Raw genomic sequence first — 15,598 nt, 5'->3', positions numbered from 1 at the left:
ATTTCCATGTAACAGACAACCACCTTATGCATGGTCCCCTTACGCAGCCTGGGGAGGCGCTCAGCACCCTTTTGAGAACCATCCTTTAAATGTATACAATAAAATATAGAGGCTTACCAAGGAAGCCAGTTACATTAAAATCATTAACAAAATATTTTAAAATTATCATATGGTTATATGTATGCTTTGTCATCAATGCATTTAATAAAAACACCTATGGGGGAAATCTATAAAGATAATTTCAAAGCAGTGATGAGCATAAGGAATATTCTAAGGTAACCTCAGTTAAGTCTGATGGAATAGACTCCCTGTGATTTTTATTGGTGAGACACAGTCACAGGACTGCTAATACTATTGAGATTTGTTGCCTACCTTCATAATCTATGGGAACCCTAACTTTCCATTAAAGATGAGTGAAAAATAAATTTATGCATTTTTTCCATGCAAGGTCATGGGTCTCCACATTACAAACTGTTGACAGTTTCATTTCATATCCCACTTTGTAACAAACTCAAAGATATACTAAATTAAACATGAGATTGATTTGAAAAAGCATGACAGGGACACCTGGCTGGCTCAGTGGTTGAGCATCTGTCTGCCTTTGGCTTAGGTCCTGATCCTCCTTGTCCTGGGATCAAGTCCCACATCAGGTTCCCTGCATGGAGCCTGTTTCTCCCTCTGCTTGTGTCTCTACCTCTCTCTCTGTATCTCTCATGAATAAATAAATAAAATATTTAAAGAAAAGAAAAAAGCATGACAGAAAGTGTCAAGTAAACAAGTTAACAGAACTGGGGACTATTTTTATAAAAATGTAGCAACCAATCTAAGCAATTGCTGCTGTGGTAGCTTTCAGGTTTTAATAAAAAACATGTGGTTTTGTTCCCGTGCATTCTTTTAGGCTTCATAATTCGGGATTTTTTTATGATAATAGAAGAACAGGAAAGGTACAAATGCCGAAGGTCAAAGGGCCAATGTTGACTGGAAAAGTTTTCATCTGGAATTTGACTGCTCTCTTTGAGTGCAAGAGATTGAGACTTGTACTGTTCTTTTCAAGCTGGCTGATTCCCTGAGCAGTGCCCTTGGATTCAACATGTCCCTTCTTACTGCTGGAGCTTCCTACATCCCTTATATTGGTCTCATGTGCTCCTCAAAGTTTTCTTTGACAATCCCGTTTTCCCTTCATCCTCTGCTTTCCCCCACATTATTCTCACTGTTTGGAGCATGCACTTTGTACTCGATGAGTTGTCTTGTACTTTTTGGCCAGTGGCTTGAAGCCTTTTTGAAGTTGTCACTCATATTATGGATGGTCCCAACTTAGAATGAATGGTTCAGCTTTATGGTGGTGCAAAAGCTATACCTGTTTAGTGGAAAGTGTACTCTGAGTTTTGAAATTTGCTCTTTCCCTGGGCAAGTAATATGCAGTCTGATCCTCTCTCTTGATGCTTAGGCAAACCATAGCTCCCAGTCAGCCATGTGATTGGGAGGGTAAGCAACCAATACACTTACAACCACATGTACCCATACAGCCATTCTGTTTTTCGCTTTCAGTAGTCGATAAATTACATGAGATGTTCAACGCTTTCTCATAAAATAGGCTTTGTGTTAGATGATTTTGTCTGACTGTTGCCTAATATAAATATCCTGAGCATATTTAAGGTAGGCTACCTAAGCTATGATGTTTGATAGGCTAAGTGTATTAAATGTTATTTCTGACTTAGGATATCTTTAATTTAGGATTGCTTTATCAATTTCAGATCACTCCAGAAGTATAATGTCAGCCCAATTCCCAAATATTTTATTGAAAGTGCAAATTTTATTTCTCTACTCTTCTTTTTGACAATATATTTTAATTTTTTCTGCTTTTTCAATAAAACATTTTATTTATTAATTTATTTGAGAGAGAAAATGCACATGCATAAGAAATGAGGAGTGGCAGAGGGAGAGGGAGAAAGACACTCTTTACTGAGGAGGGAACACAAAGCCAGGCTGGATCCTGGGATCCCGGGATAATGACCTGAGCTGAAGGCAGATGCTTAACCTACTGAGCCCCCCAGGAATCCCTGTTTTCTGCTTTTTTATCTTTTGAACTTTGTAGAAAACTTCATTAGCTCTATCCAAAATCCACACCTTGGTGACATGTATTTTTATACTTCTGTGACGAATCATGTTAGGGTCTTGGATTGATGTAGCAGCAGGAACATGCTGTCTACAATTCAGCTTCCTGCCTGTTTTCACCAGTATTTGTGTGACACTGCTCATGGTGCTGGGCTTTCACACTGTCTTCAAGAACAAGATGATCCTCTTGAATGGGAGGGGTTCAAGGAACAAGAACCGTCCCTGGGGTGCATGTATCTGGATATCCAAATGAAAAGACCTGATGTGTTAAAAAATTACTTTGACTATTTCAGGTTGAAATTGGGCATGATGTACTGTTGACGTTCAATACGTATCTGTAGAATGAGTAAATTAATAGGTACAAAGCTCTGTTTTGACACATGTTCTTTGGTGTTGATTGTCAATTTTTCCAGGAAAGAAAAAAAAAATATTGTAGGTATCAGAATCCACATTTAAAAAATGTCAGGGGATGGGTGTGATGATGAGTTTCTTAGTTGTATTGATGGTGGAATTTCCTTTGGTGTTGGACGCTGTTGAAAACACTCAGTTCTTGTTGTTAAGAGAGCCTACAAGGGGCAATGGATATGAAAACAGATTGATATAGCCCACAGTGATGTCTGTTACCGAGGAAGGCAACAGAAAAGAGATGGTTTAACACTGATATTATATACATATAATATATAGTATAAATAAAAAACTTTTAAAAAATGAAATAACATGTTTAAATGTAAAAAAAGAAGAAGAAGAAGAAGAAGAAGAAGAAGAAGAAGAAGAAGAAGAAGAAGAAGAAGAAGGAGAAGAAGAAGAAGGTGGCAACCAAGGCTTAGCTGGGAAGTGGCAACCTCTCTGTGAAAAAGAAATGCTCAGTGGAACATGGGAGAACAGGGAGATGCTGAAAGAGATACATCTGTAGAAGGAACCTGAGGCGAGACTTTGAAGTGCTTTACTGGCCATGCAAGTGTTTGGACTTTCTTCTACTAAAAACAAAGACCTAATAGAAATCTTTATAAGCTGGAGACTGAAATAATCAACTCTGCTTTATGAAATGACTTTAAAAGACTCTGTATTTAAGCATTTAGAAAAGTATATCTCAGGCACATTTTCCCCACTTTTTCAAGTCAAACTTATTCTACTTTTCTTTGCCTGACACCATCCTCTTCATTTTCTTCAATTCACCATGGCAGCAGCAACCCAAATACCACAACAAAGGCAAGGTCATTACCTTGTCACAGAAGGGCAATTTTCTATTGTCCTTGCCTCTGTGCCCTCTGCTTTTTTTACTCTACGAATTATGGCCCACGATTGGGTCAGCAGATGTCAGCTGAACAAATGGCGCCTCCATCTATTTTGTGTAGCCTGATATTGTCTGAGAAACCTTCAAGGTTTGGCTAATAGTTGTGAATGGAATATGGAGAAACTCAGGAAACCAGAGACAATCTCAATGTTTCCAAATAAAGTCCTTGGAAACTCATTCTTCACAAAAGATAAGTGGTAAATCTTCATGCCAAGAGATTGAAGAGGAAAAGGCTCCCAGAAAAGCAGTTTTTAAAGGCTTTGATATGAATATCCAATTTGTAAAGAACTAAAGAAAGCTAAGGTAGAGGATTTGGAATGTAAGAGATGACAGGATAAGAGAAATAAACATCTTTCATAACATTATTCATTAATTGATGGCATATTTACCCACATGCTTCAGATTTTGAGTCTGATTTCTTTCAAAGCAAAATTTTAAAATATTGAAACCATTTAAACCAAGAAATTGTTCAAACCAAGAAATGTAGACCAAGAAATTGTTCAGAATACTTGACTAGATATACTAGCGATAGTAGAATACAAAGGTTAAGAATAATTGGTCTTCAATTTACCTCAAAATATTTGTAAATAATGGACATTGCTTCCATCTGGACTCAAAAAAGACAACAGATGATCAGGAGGGGGAGGAAGCCCAAGCGGTCAGTCTATCTTCTTTAATGGTAATACAGTCCAGATTTAGAATGGCTCTGATAGTCAGTCTCTCCCCTTTGAGAGTTTTCCCTCCTTATCCCTGCAAGAGCAGAGTCTTTGCCCTGAGAAGGGTAGGTCAAGTGGCCAGAGGACCAAAGCAACTTGACCTCTCAGAATTCTACCCCTGTGGAATAAATCTTAGAGGCTCTCCTACAAGAAATGAGAATCCTAAGAGTAGTCATGTAATGAACAGAGGTAGAGTGAAGAGATTAAAGAGTTAACATCTCAGGGTACTTACTAGCAAGGCTCAGAGTAAGAGCCAGAATCCTTGAACTAAGAACAAAGTGTGGCAAGTTAGAGAGAACACTGAAGTGAACACCATGTTTTATCAGCCCACAAGCCTATTTTGAAGCCAAAGCTCAGGCTTTGAAGGATGCCACTCTTCACCCTGGATATGACATACCTAATAACATCATCTTATATCTACTTGAGTCTGGGTTTCTGGAATAAGAGAAGGGGCTATCAGGATCCCTATTCAGTGTAGCCATAGTTCTTGATGAAGCTTCTGCAATAAGAGCAGTATGGATTCTTTGTATGGTGCTTGGGAAAATTTCAAGTTCCCTACGAGAAATGAAATGAATCTTGTGTGAGAACGTTCAGGAGACGGAGTGTGTAGATCTCTTGAGGAGGGTATCACTTTTCACTTGACCAAGCCCTGACCCAGACACCAGGAAAAATTGTTTTAATAGGCAGGCCAACAGGTTACCACATTCTTCTCAATTTGCAAGTGTGAATGTGAACTCTCTAAAGTCAAGGGGAAAGGTAAACATGATTACAATATCCCGCAACAGGAAATGAAGCCATCTGACACATGTTGAGCTGAGGTGATTCGCGAGCCACTCTCAAGAAACCAGATCCCTCTTCTCTCATTTTATGGGCGTGCTTCATCATCTTCAGCCAGTCTACTTCAGTGTCTTCTGACATGTCGCCTCATTTAGCACCAAAGATGCTCACTGATACCTCGGAGCACTTCACAAAAGAAGGGAGACACAGGCTAGCTGCCTCATGTTCTGTCCCTTAACTGAAGCTGCGTCCTCAGAGTCCTAGCAATGAGAAGGTGCAAGGTACTCTTTTTCCCTAAGAGTTGTATCTTTTATAGCCCAACTGACTCCACACACACACACACACACACACACACACACCTAGCAGTGTGCCCGAAGTTAACAAATACATATATGGGACACTCAGTCTGTTAAATTTAAATTGCAGATAAACAGGAAATTTTTAAAATTTAAATATATCTAAAAATTGCATGGACAGATTTCAGGGATTTTTGCTTATGCACATGGTGTGCCTCACCAAGCAGGACACTACACAGGGGACAATGTCTCAGCATTGTCTCAGAAGGATGGGAGTGAGTAATATTAGAAAGAGTGGCTGGCCTTGTGGTCAGCTCTGTCAGCCTTATGATCTCGGGCAGGTGATTTATCCTTTCTAAGGTCCAGTGTCCTCAACTGTAAAGTGGGGATAATTCTAGTAATAACAACCAACATTTTCTGAGCACAATCTAAGCAGTAGACACTGTTCTTTACAAAATAAAATAAAATAAAATAAAATAAAATAAAATAAAATAAAATAAAATAAAATAAAATAAAATAAAATAAAATAAAATAAAATAAATAAAATAAAATAAAATAAATAAAATAAAATAAAATAATAAAATAAAATAAATCTGTTTTTTTCCTTATGTTGGTACTATGAGATAGATATAATTATCAGTATTCTCTGCATTTTATGTCTGGAGATCAACAGCATTGACAGGCCGGGTAAGTCGCCCAGGAACAGAATTACTCAGCAGCGAAGCTGGGATGGATTGGAATTCAGGAAGAAAGGTTAACTCCATAGTGTCAAGAAATAAGGTGTGTATGGCACCAAGCCCAGTGACAGGTGTGTACTCAGCACTTAATCCACGCTGTTGCCAACCTTATCAGAGGCAGTTATACCTGGCCCTTAAAGAAGGCAGGCTACCACACGTGAGAAAATAGCCCCAAAGAAGAGTTAGAGATCCCTCCCAGCAGGAGCAAGTGCCTAAAACCCAACAGGAGGTCCCTGTGACTGTCTTCTTCTTTTTTTTTTTTTTTAATTTTTATGTATTTATGATAGTCACAGAGAGAGAGAGAGAGGCAGAGACATAGTCAGAGGGAGAAGCAGGCTCCATGCACCGGGAGCTCGATGTGGGATTCGATCCCGGGTCTCCAGGATTGCGCCCTGGGCCAATGGCAGGCGCCAAACCGCTGCGCCACCCAGGGATCCCTCTGTGACTCTCTTCCACCCAGCTTCCCTCATCAGTTTTGATGAAGCCAAGCGAAAAAGTTAGAGGTTTTGCTGAAATCATTCTGACCTGAGAAGACCTTATATAATCACAGCTGGCTCTAGCCTGGATCCCTTCCACAGCCATGAGACTCGAGGGTATGTGCTGTCAGCAAGACTGCAAGGACCTGCCCGTTAGCATGTGGGCTTTACCTTTTTGTTGTTATTTGTCCGTTCATTTCCACCAAAGTGTTTATTGAGGTCCTTCTTTTTAAAAAAAAGATTTCATTTCTTTATTTGACAGAGAGAGAGACAGAGCACAAGTGGGGGGAGCTGCAGGCAGAGGGAGAGGGAGAAGCAGACTCTCCACTGAGCAGGGAGCCAGATGCAGGGCCTTGATTCCAGGACCCTTGAATCATGACCTGAGCCAAAGGCAGATGCTTAATTGACTGAGTCACTCAGGCACCCCTATTGGGTTCCTTCTATATTAGATCAGTTGCATGTTGGGCTAGGTTCTCTGAGTACCAATATTAATACACAATCATGCCATCTTGGGGAGACAGATCTTTAAAGAGAAGATTTCGGTTGGAGAGTGATGCACACAGCAACAGCAGAGGTGGCTCAGAGCTCAGAGACAGCAGGCTACTGAAGGCAGAGAGGGTAGAGAGGGACCGTGGGGAGACCAGAAAAGCCTCCATAGAGGCAATGATGATGGATTTGGACTTGAGGGAGGATTCTTATAGCCATTTGTTGAGTTCCTACTATGTGTCTGGGATTTCTTACCTGTTTTAATTTACTTCATAAGAAAGGCACTACTATTATCCTCATTTTACAGATGAAGAGAAATACAGACACAGAAAACCAAGCTCCAATAACTTGCCCCCAATTACACAACTATTATGCAGCTAAGCTCGGGTTTGAACCCAGACATCGAGCTTCAGAGTCCATGCCTTCTACAACTAGGCTCTTCTAGTCGAACACAGGGTTTCCTGGTTAGGAAGGAGGACAGGTATCACAGCCAGTGACTAACAAATTCAGAGAAGCATCCATTGCGATGTATGGGGAGAGAGATGGCAGGAGCAGGACATGAACCTGGAGAGCCGAGCTGGGCAGGACCCCTCTACTATGATGGTCTTTTGGATTTTCTTTGTAAATTATGAGAAATCCTGGAGGGATTTGAAGCAATGGAACAAGGATCAACTTTGCATTTTTAGAAAGATCACTCTGAAATAGGGAGGACACATTGGATGAGAATTTTGCTGCGGGCTGAGAGATCAATTAGAAGACTCTTGCGGTGATCCAACTCAGGGAACTCCTGTCTGCCTGTGAGGTAGCCTCTCATTGTAGTTTTAACTTGTATTTCCCTGATGATGATGAGGGATGTGGAGCATCTTTTCCGGTGTCTGTTGGCCATCTGATGTCTTCTTTGTGAAAATGTCTGCTCCTGTCTTCTACCTATTGTTTAATTGGATTATTCATCTTTGGGGTGTTGAGTGTCATAAGTTCTTTATATATTTTGGATACTAACCCTTTATAGGGTATGTCATTTGGAAATATCTTCTTGCATTCTGCAGGTTGCCTTTTAGTTTTGATTGTTTCCTTTGCTGTCCAGATGCTTTCTATTTTGATGAAGTCTTGGTAGTTTATTTTTGCTTTTGTTTCCCTTGCCTCAGGAGACATATTCTGTCTAGAAAGAAGTTACTATGGAGAGGTCGCTACCAGTGTTCACCTCTAGGATTTTTATGTATGTTAACTAACTGGAATTTAAATAAAAACTTAAAAAAAAAAAGACTCACATCCTTTTTTTTTTTTTTTTTTTTTTTTGGAATACTGTGGTACTCCAGCAGTATACCTAGTATGCAGGGATCTTTCAGAGAATTAATGTTATTTGAAAAGGATAATAAAATAGCTGGGAATATATCTGCGCACTTTATCCAAGAATCCTACCTCCAGGTACAATAAGGTAATTAATTGTAAGGCAAGATGATCCAATCATTGAAAATGGGTGTTGTAGTTTGACCCCAGTAAACTATAAACCCTATAATCCTTTCTAAATGTAACTGCAAATCTTCTTTGTTTTTCAATAAATATTTAGGAACAGGACTGCAGAAGGTGACTGTATTTCAAAACTCCTAATTGCTCTAAGGAAAGCATCTGTAGACTGAGGTATTAACACACCTAACTGCTGGTAAGATGCATTTATCACCCAAGATGATCAACCAAGATGCAAGCAATGACTCTTCTAATCTTTGAGTGAGTAGGGGTGGAAAATTGATAGCTGCATTGGCTCTCCCTGAGCTATTTTACATCTTGCACTTTTTAGATCCAATTTGTCTTTTATTGATAGTCTGTGTAATACAATCCCATTCTGTTTCACTACTACAGTGTATAATTTTACCTTTGTTCCTGTATTTTATTTTTAGATATTCACTCTTCTCTATTCCACATGCACTCAGTTTTTAAAGTCAAAGTATCTACTGATACCTTGTCCTCAGCTGTTTTGTTTTGTTATTTTTCTTCTACTCAACTAATTTATTCAACAGGTATGTATCGAGCATCTGTTTGGGGCCAGGCATTACACTCATCTCTCTGAAAAGCAGTGAACCAAACAGATAAAGTCACTCCTGCCATCAGACTTGGACTAGTGTGGAGAAGACAGACGGCATACTAATCAAACACATAAAAATATTGGAGTCGAATCACGCTGATGGATCGAGCTAAAGGTTTTGGATTGTAATTTGGAGCTTAATGGACTTAAAATGCACTTACCCTTATATTGATATGTCTCTAGATATCTGATAATCCTCTAGATTTTACTCAATAACAAAGTATGAATGGTCTAGAATTGACAACAGGGCCTTGGGACACAGCATCGGACAGGAAGTCAAAGGACTCATTCTTGACTTCTTTGCCAACAATTCTAATTTATTGGAAAATAACTATTGTTATTTTTTGGGAAATAAATACATTTTTATAACTTTCCTACACCCCATCTAGATGAGAACCACCGCAGGACTTAGGTTTCTGTAATGCCTAAAACAGCAACGAATGTGTTCACAGAAACAATCAATTTTTCCAGAGAAACTCTCATGACTCAAAGTTAATCTGTTCCAAGGAAAGGAACTGGAATTGGTTACTGACATGCAATCATTCATTTCTTATTTTACCAACAGTAATTAAATTGCCCGGAACTGTTGTCATTTAACAGCCTATTAATTGACTAATGTGCATTACTTGCATTCAGAGTATAGGTAAAATCCAGGGATTAAGCAACAAGGAAAAGAGATTTGCAAACTCTGCCTGTCATCCCAAAAGGGGTAAATGTACCGCCGATTGCAAGGTAATTTTTAAATGCACAAAGAGTATGTGTTTCCAAAGAGGGGCTTATGTCAATCTGGAATAACAGCAGCAACAGTAGCCTGTAGCCTTCCTGGGAGAGCCCAGTTTGATCTCCTGAAACCCTGCTCATGAATAGAAGGACCCTGCTCATGTGAAGGACCCATCACAAAGATGCCTCCTCTGCTCTAACCTCTTTTCCCATGAATGATTGCATTCACTTTTGCCAATTCATCCCCAGATTGCTTTTAGGACTTGTTCTTTTACATTCTTAGTAGGAGCATTCCTATTTTTCTAATGCTTATGTAGCACTTTGCTATGCGCCCATGCTCTATTTTCTTTTCCAATTGCAGAATTCTAAACATAAGTGGTTTAAACATAAATGGAACATTGTGGCATATTCTGAGGGTCTGGACTGGTACATTTGTCCTAGCCTGAGGTTTCCTGAGATTTCTGCAACTTTGAGTTTCCAGTATATCAAATAGGCCTGGAACATGGAAGATGTCAAATGATGTTCTGTGAATTGGATTGGAATAAGAAATAATGTACTATTAATAAGGTCAAAATGAAGTGACAAAATTGGCATTCACCAGCATTATTAAAAGTTGCAGTTCTGGAATCTCATCATGTTAAATTGCTAGTAACCCAAAGGCAAGCATCTCTTTCACTCATAAAATTTTCTTCAAAGTATATTATCCCCAAACAACATTTCTATTGAATTACTCTCAGAACTACTACGGGTCCATGTCTCCTTTCTGAAGCCAGAAGATTTCCTTTTCTTAGACTTCCGGCAGAAAGTCTCTATTAAGGTCACATCACCCTTGCCAGGAAACCTTTTTGTCTAGACTCACTATGGTCCCAGTAAGCACTTAAACTTCCTTCTGTTTCTGAGTAGTGTGTTCTGCTGACCTTGCCTGTGTAGTCTCCCTAGAAGCAAATGCTTTTACTGCTCAATGCCTCAGTTTACTGTCTGTAAAATGGAGATGATAGTACCTCCTAACTTCCTGATGCATGAGCAAGTTGGAGAATTACTTTGACAGGGAACTGGAAGTATGGAGGGGGCTGAATAAAGTCAGATGGCAGAGTTCTTCTGTCCACTTGGGATCCTTGATAACCCATTTTCTCTTGCTTCTCTTCCATCAAGAATGACAGTAAGTAGTCTCACATTTCTCCAATAGAATTGACCCACAGAAATAAGAACATTGGTTCTTTGTATAAATAATATAAATGTAAAATATTTGTATAATTATGCATTTATAAAGTATCAATAAAATACAAGGTATAAGATTAAGTAGTGCACCCTTAAACATAAATTCCTAATTAACTCGTCTACTCTTAGCTAATTGCTGACAAAGAGGCCTTCCTTGTAAGTGGGCAACGTGGATGATTTTGTAGGTATGAATGAATTAGTGCAAGACGAGATTATAAGTGTCTCTGTGCCCACTTAGGCTGATGTGTGACCGTTGTTAAGTCTGAACCTCTCTTTTCTCATCCATGAAATGTCACGTTGAAACAGGTGGCTTCTAAGGTATTCTTCCAAGAGTCTTTGTAAATTAAAGAAAACTGACTGCGTTAATGGAAAGGGGATCCAATTAGGCTTTGTGTATTTGTCTGAAATTAAGACCAGCTCTAATCAAACTTTTCTAAGGAGAGTCAAATATATTTTGTTTTTCTTTGTGGATTCTGTGCAAGACAATTTAATACTCCAATCATTTTAATACTCCAACCATTTCCTCCAACCAATCTAGCCATAACATTACCAGGTTCCCTGTCAATGATTTTAAGATCAAATTTCTGTTACAATGTAAAATCCATAGTATCTGTTTGTGAATGGCTGCTAGAAGAGAATAATGACTAACTAGTCCATCCTGAATCCCTTCAAATCATCTTCTATCAGAAATCAGAACTATGATGCCCAAATACATGTAGATTTCCTGTGGCACATCACTAGAGTTCCCATAGAGTAACATCTTCCCTCCGAGCAATACTTTCTAAATACAGACCTTCAACCAACATGGATGCACCCGTCTATATCTACTCTTTAATTCTGCAAGATAATTTGATTCAGTGCTTACTACTATATATACAGAATATTACACCAAAGCACTTGTCTCTGCTCAAGGTTCAGGGTAGCGGCTCTGGGTCCTTTCTCCACATTACTTCCAAGATACCATGAGAAGTTCCCGTCCATACATTTCCATCTTAGAGGCATGTGATTCTAAGCCTTATTTCTAATTATGGACTGAAAAGTCTCATTTCATAATAAAGAGATGGCTGACATCAGGAGAGACTCGAGGAGTTTTGGGAAGGCTGAGGGATGCCTCCTAATGTGCTGTATTAAGTAGAATAGATTCACTCCTTTGCCAAAGGCCAAACAGCATCTAACACAGGAGAGTATTGCCTGGCACAGTGCAACCCCATTAAAAGCAATAAATAAACACATTCAGCTTATATCTGGATGGTGTTCCCAAATTTGAATTCAAATAACTACACGATGCATTTTAATAACAAATTGCTGATCTGAGATTTTCCTAGGAGCATCCATTGTGTTTCATAAATTGATGGTTCAAGTAATCCCTCTGTAGAAATCTGTAGACTGAGCAGCCGGACTGTCTGGATTATAAATTGCAACATTATTTTTTCCTAAATCCCCAACATTCATGATTTCGTTTCAGTAAAACAGTAATTTAAACAATGACTAAATGTGTAAGAAAAAAATACATTGAAGGCTATAGAACAATTTATTAATAATGGTAGGACATTTTCTGCAGTACTTTTAATGCATCACTCAGGACTGTATTGATTCGGCATCAAAGTTCTTGGAAACAAGCCTCTTACCAATATCAAAGATCCTGATGTTGTAATTGAACTAGAAAATGTAAGATTTCTACTGTTCCTGCTGAGAATTCTTCCCAATAAATGTGTGTTTTCCACTGGGGCTAAAACCATTGCTACTTGTGTTTTTAATTTTTCCTCCTGTTTCTTTTTCATATTATTCAGTTTTCTTTTTTTCTTCTTTTACCAGAAAAAAAACAGACATATGAGACACTATTTATTCCTCTAAGACAACTTGCACTTTAGGGGGCCATTTGAATGATAAACTTTGTTATAACTTATAGCCAGAAAATCACCAGTGTGCAGCGTGAAAGAACTGGAAAATGTATTAATGTTTAACTCTATAAAGGTGGTTGGGTGGAATTTTTAGTGGAGATGAGCTTTCACTATTTTTCCCATTGCTTTACACGTTTTCCTATAAAAATATTTAAGAAATATCTCCATTTGCAGCCTCGTTGAGGACACAGGACATACACCTCTGAACTTAATGAGTTACATATTAATGCATTAGCGCCACAGCATCATTTTCTGGGAAGACATAGAACACTCAACTAATGTTATGGTTCCAATTCTAGTGCTTAGTAGACATATGACTTTGGGGAAGTTGTGTTGTGTCTTTGAGCATCTGAAAGTGAAGGGATTGGGTGAGGCCATCTCTAAGGACCTCCCACTGATGTAAACTACCTTGTCTGAGTGTTTTCATTTTTTTTTTTTTAAGATAAATAAGTTTATTCATGAGAGACACAGAGAGAGGGAGAGAGAGAGAGGCAGAGACACAGGCAAAGGGAGAAGCAGGCTCCATGCCGGGAGCCTGACATGGGACTCGATCCTGGGACTCCAGGATCACGCCCTGGGCTGAAGGCAGGCGCTAAACTGCTCAGCCACCCAGGGATCCCATCTGAGTGTTTTCAGAAGCTTGCAGAAAGTAAAAAAGAGCTACTTGAGGAAATCTCACTCGAACTTTCAGCATTAGGAGACTTGAGCCCTTTCCAGTGGAATGGAATCATTCTAATAAGAGGAGTTCTTAGGAAAAACATTATGATGAGTTTCATTGGGGGTGGGAATGGACTTAGCTCACTCACAGCCATAGAACCAGTATCTCCTCACCATAGTACTGGGACTGTAGAACCTGGATGTAGTAAATGCTATGGTGTGCTACTTAGTTGCCCCCTTCAGGACTGAGACATCTGTTCATCAATGACCTGGGAATGTTGGTTTCTGATGTCTCAGTCACATTCCTCCCTGGGAATTACTCTCAGCTGAAGAGAATTGTTAATCTTCTTCTCCTGGGAGAAGTTATCTCCTCTTAATCAAAGTTATCCTCTCTTCCTGGGAATACTCTGCTTCTTTTTCTTTTTTTTTTTTTTTTAAGATTTTATTTATTTATTTGAGAGAGAGTGAGCATGAGCAATGGGGAGGGCCAGAGGGAGAGGGAGAAGCAGGCTCCCCAGTAAGCAGAAAGCCTGACTCAGGGTGCAGGATCAATTCCAGGACCTGGAGATCATGACCGGAGCCAAAGGTGGACACTTAACCATCTGAGCCACCCAAGTGCCCCAGGAGTAGTCTGCTTCTATTGATCATTCAGTGCAGGGAGTGTACAAAGGTTTAATTCCTTTGCCACAATTTGAGACAACCCTGAAGTGTCATCACAGCTCAGGGTGCCGCATAATATTGCAGGATCTTCTGAGGTCTGCCAAATTTCGCTTCCCTTGTTTCCTTCTGGATGATGGATACAAGAGCAACCCCCAGGAAACTTCCTATTCAGGAGATGGAAAATGAAAGCTTAAGTGTTAAAAACCCATTGGGTGAATTTGAGGACTGTAATGATCCATTATCTTTGGCCAAGGAGCAAAGCTGTATGATGAAATACCCTATAGGCTTCTCTGGATTCTATTTACATGTCCCTTGCACTGTGCACAGAAATCCTTATTCTCCTTGCTAGTCAGTATCAATAACAAAGGACAAGAATATGACTAGCATTATGCTTTAGCTTTTGCATAGCTTAAGAGTTTAAAATGTCTGAAATGTCTTAGTTACAGACTCTAACATAGAAGCATTGTCTTATGTCAAATAGGATCCATACAACAAAAATAGATGAATAGGCATAAAAGACCCTAGAATTGTATAGTAAATTTATGTTTGTTTCAACAAATAACTATTTTTTCTTTTTAAATAGCTTTTGACATCCAACTAACTGGGTCCTGTTGGAGATTGAACAACTGATCTTGGGATACCAAGTAACCAGGCAATCTGAGTTGACTAGTAAGACCTAGATGTTATATACTCGATTTGTTCACAAATTCACTTCTTTCCAGAACCATTCTGTCATTAACCAAAGGGATTTATATGTATTGGAAGTGAGCTGGCCAGGAAGACACAAGGAAATTTCATATGCATGTTGTTCACAGTCCCAGAACATCTACTCCTATCACAATTCTACACTCTCTTAAATAACTGATGGCCTACTGGGCAGCCTCCTGGGAGCCTCAAAATATTTTGAGTTCAACAGATAGGCAGTGGTATTGTCTCTGTACAAAATGTCTTCTATAGTATTTTAGCCACATTCAGAAGTGACCCAAGATGATTGTGGAGAAGGGAAATATATTGAACAGAATGTCAATGATTACATCTCAGCCACTTTATCTGCAGAAAGAGAGAGATCACTTGGGGATTAGCTTCTGCATTGGTTCATTGACAGTAACTGATGGTTTCACCTGGTATTCTAGAACAAAATTGAAAAACTAACAACAAGGATCTAAAAGTAAAGCTATGGGAGTCGACCTCTCAGAGTGGGTCCAAAAATTGAAAATATTGATATCTTCTGCTAGTATTAAAAAATCCCCTAAAGTAAAGGGACTTAAATAAATATGGGGCCTATCCTATATGGTCTTGTCAGTTCCCTTCTCCAGCCATTTCAATGTTTATATCATGAACAAAGGGACATGGTGGCATTGTTAGAGGCTAGACATGGGCTCAATGATACAAATTGTAAACTTAACCAACATGATTACTCTATCTCCCTGTGTAATCTGCAACAAGCAATATCAGAGCCAAAGGT

At 39.1% G+C, this 15,598-nt stretch overlaps 1 long non-coding RNA gene across 6 annotated transcripts in view; it reads left to right on the top strand.

Annotated features, from left to right (window-relative positions):
- The window catches only part of LOC144306605 (uncharacterized), a 48,172-nt gene that overhangs the window by 14,668 nt on the left and 17,906 nt on the right, over positions 1–15,598 (top strand). For 4 of the 6 annotated variants that reach the window (XR_013373690.1, XR_013373692.1, XR_013373688.1 and 1 more), the window contains 3 exons: positions 8,465–8,622; positions 8,913–9,092; positions 14,717–14,802. This is a non-coding gene — a long non-coding RNA (uncharacterized LOC144306605). The remainder of the gene's footprint in view (positions 1–8,464; positions 8,623–8,912; positions 9,093–14,716; positions 14,803–15,598) is intronic. The other 2 variants (XR_013373693.1, XR_013373691.1) reach the window with 1 other exon arrangement.

The sequence above is a fragment of the Canis aureus genome, chromosome 37 (assembly GCF_053574225.1).
Source record: "Canis aureus isolate CA01 chromosome 37, VMU_Caureus_v.1.0, whole genome shotgun sequence".
In the NCBI taxonomy this organism is placed as follows: Eukaryota; Metazoa; Chordata; class Mammalia; order Carnivora; family Canidae; genus Canis; species Canis aureus.
This window is presented reverse-complemented; position numbering and strand designations above follow the sequence as displayed.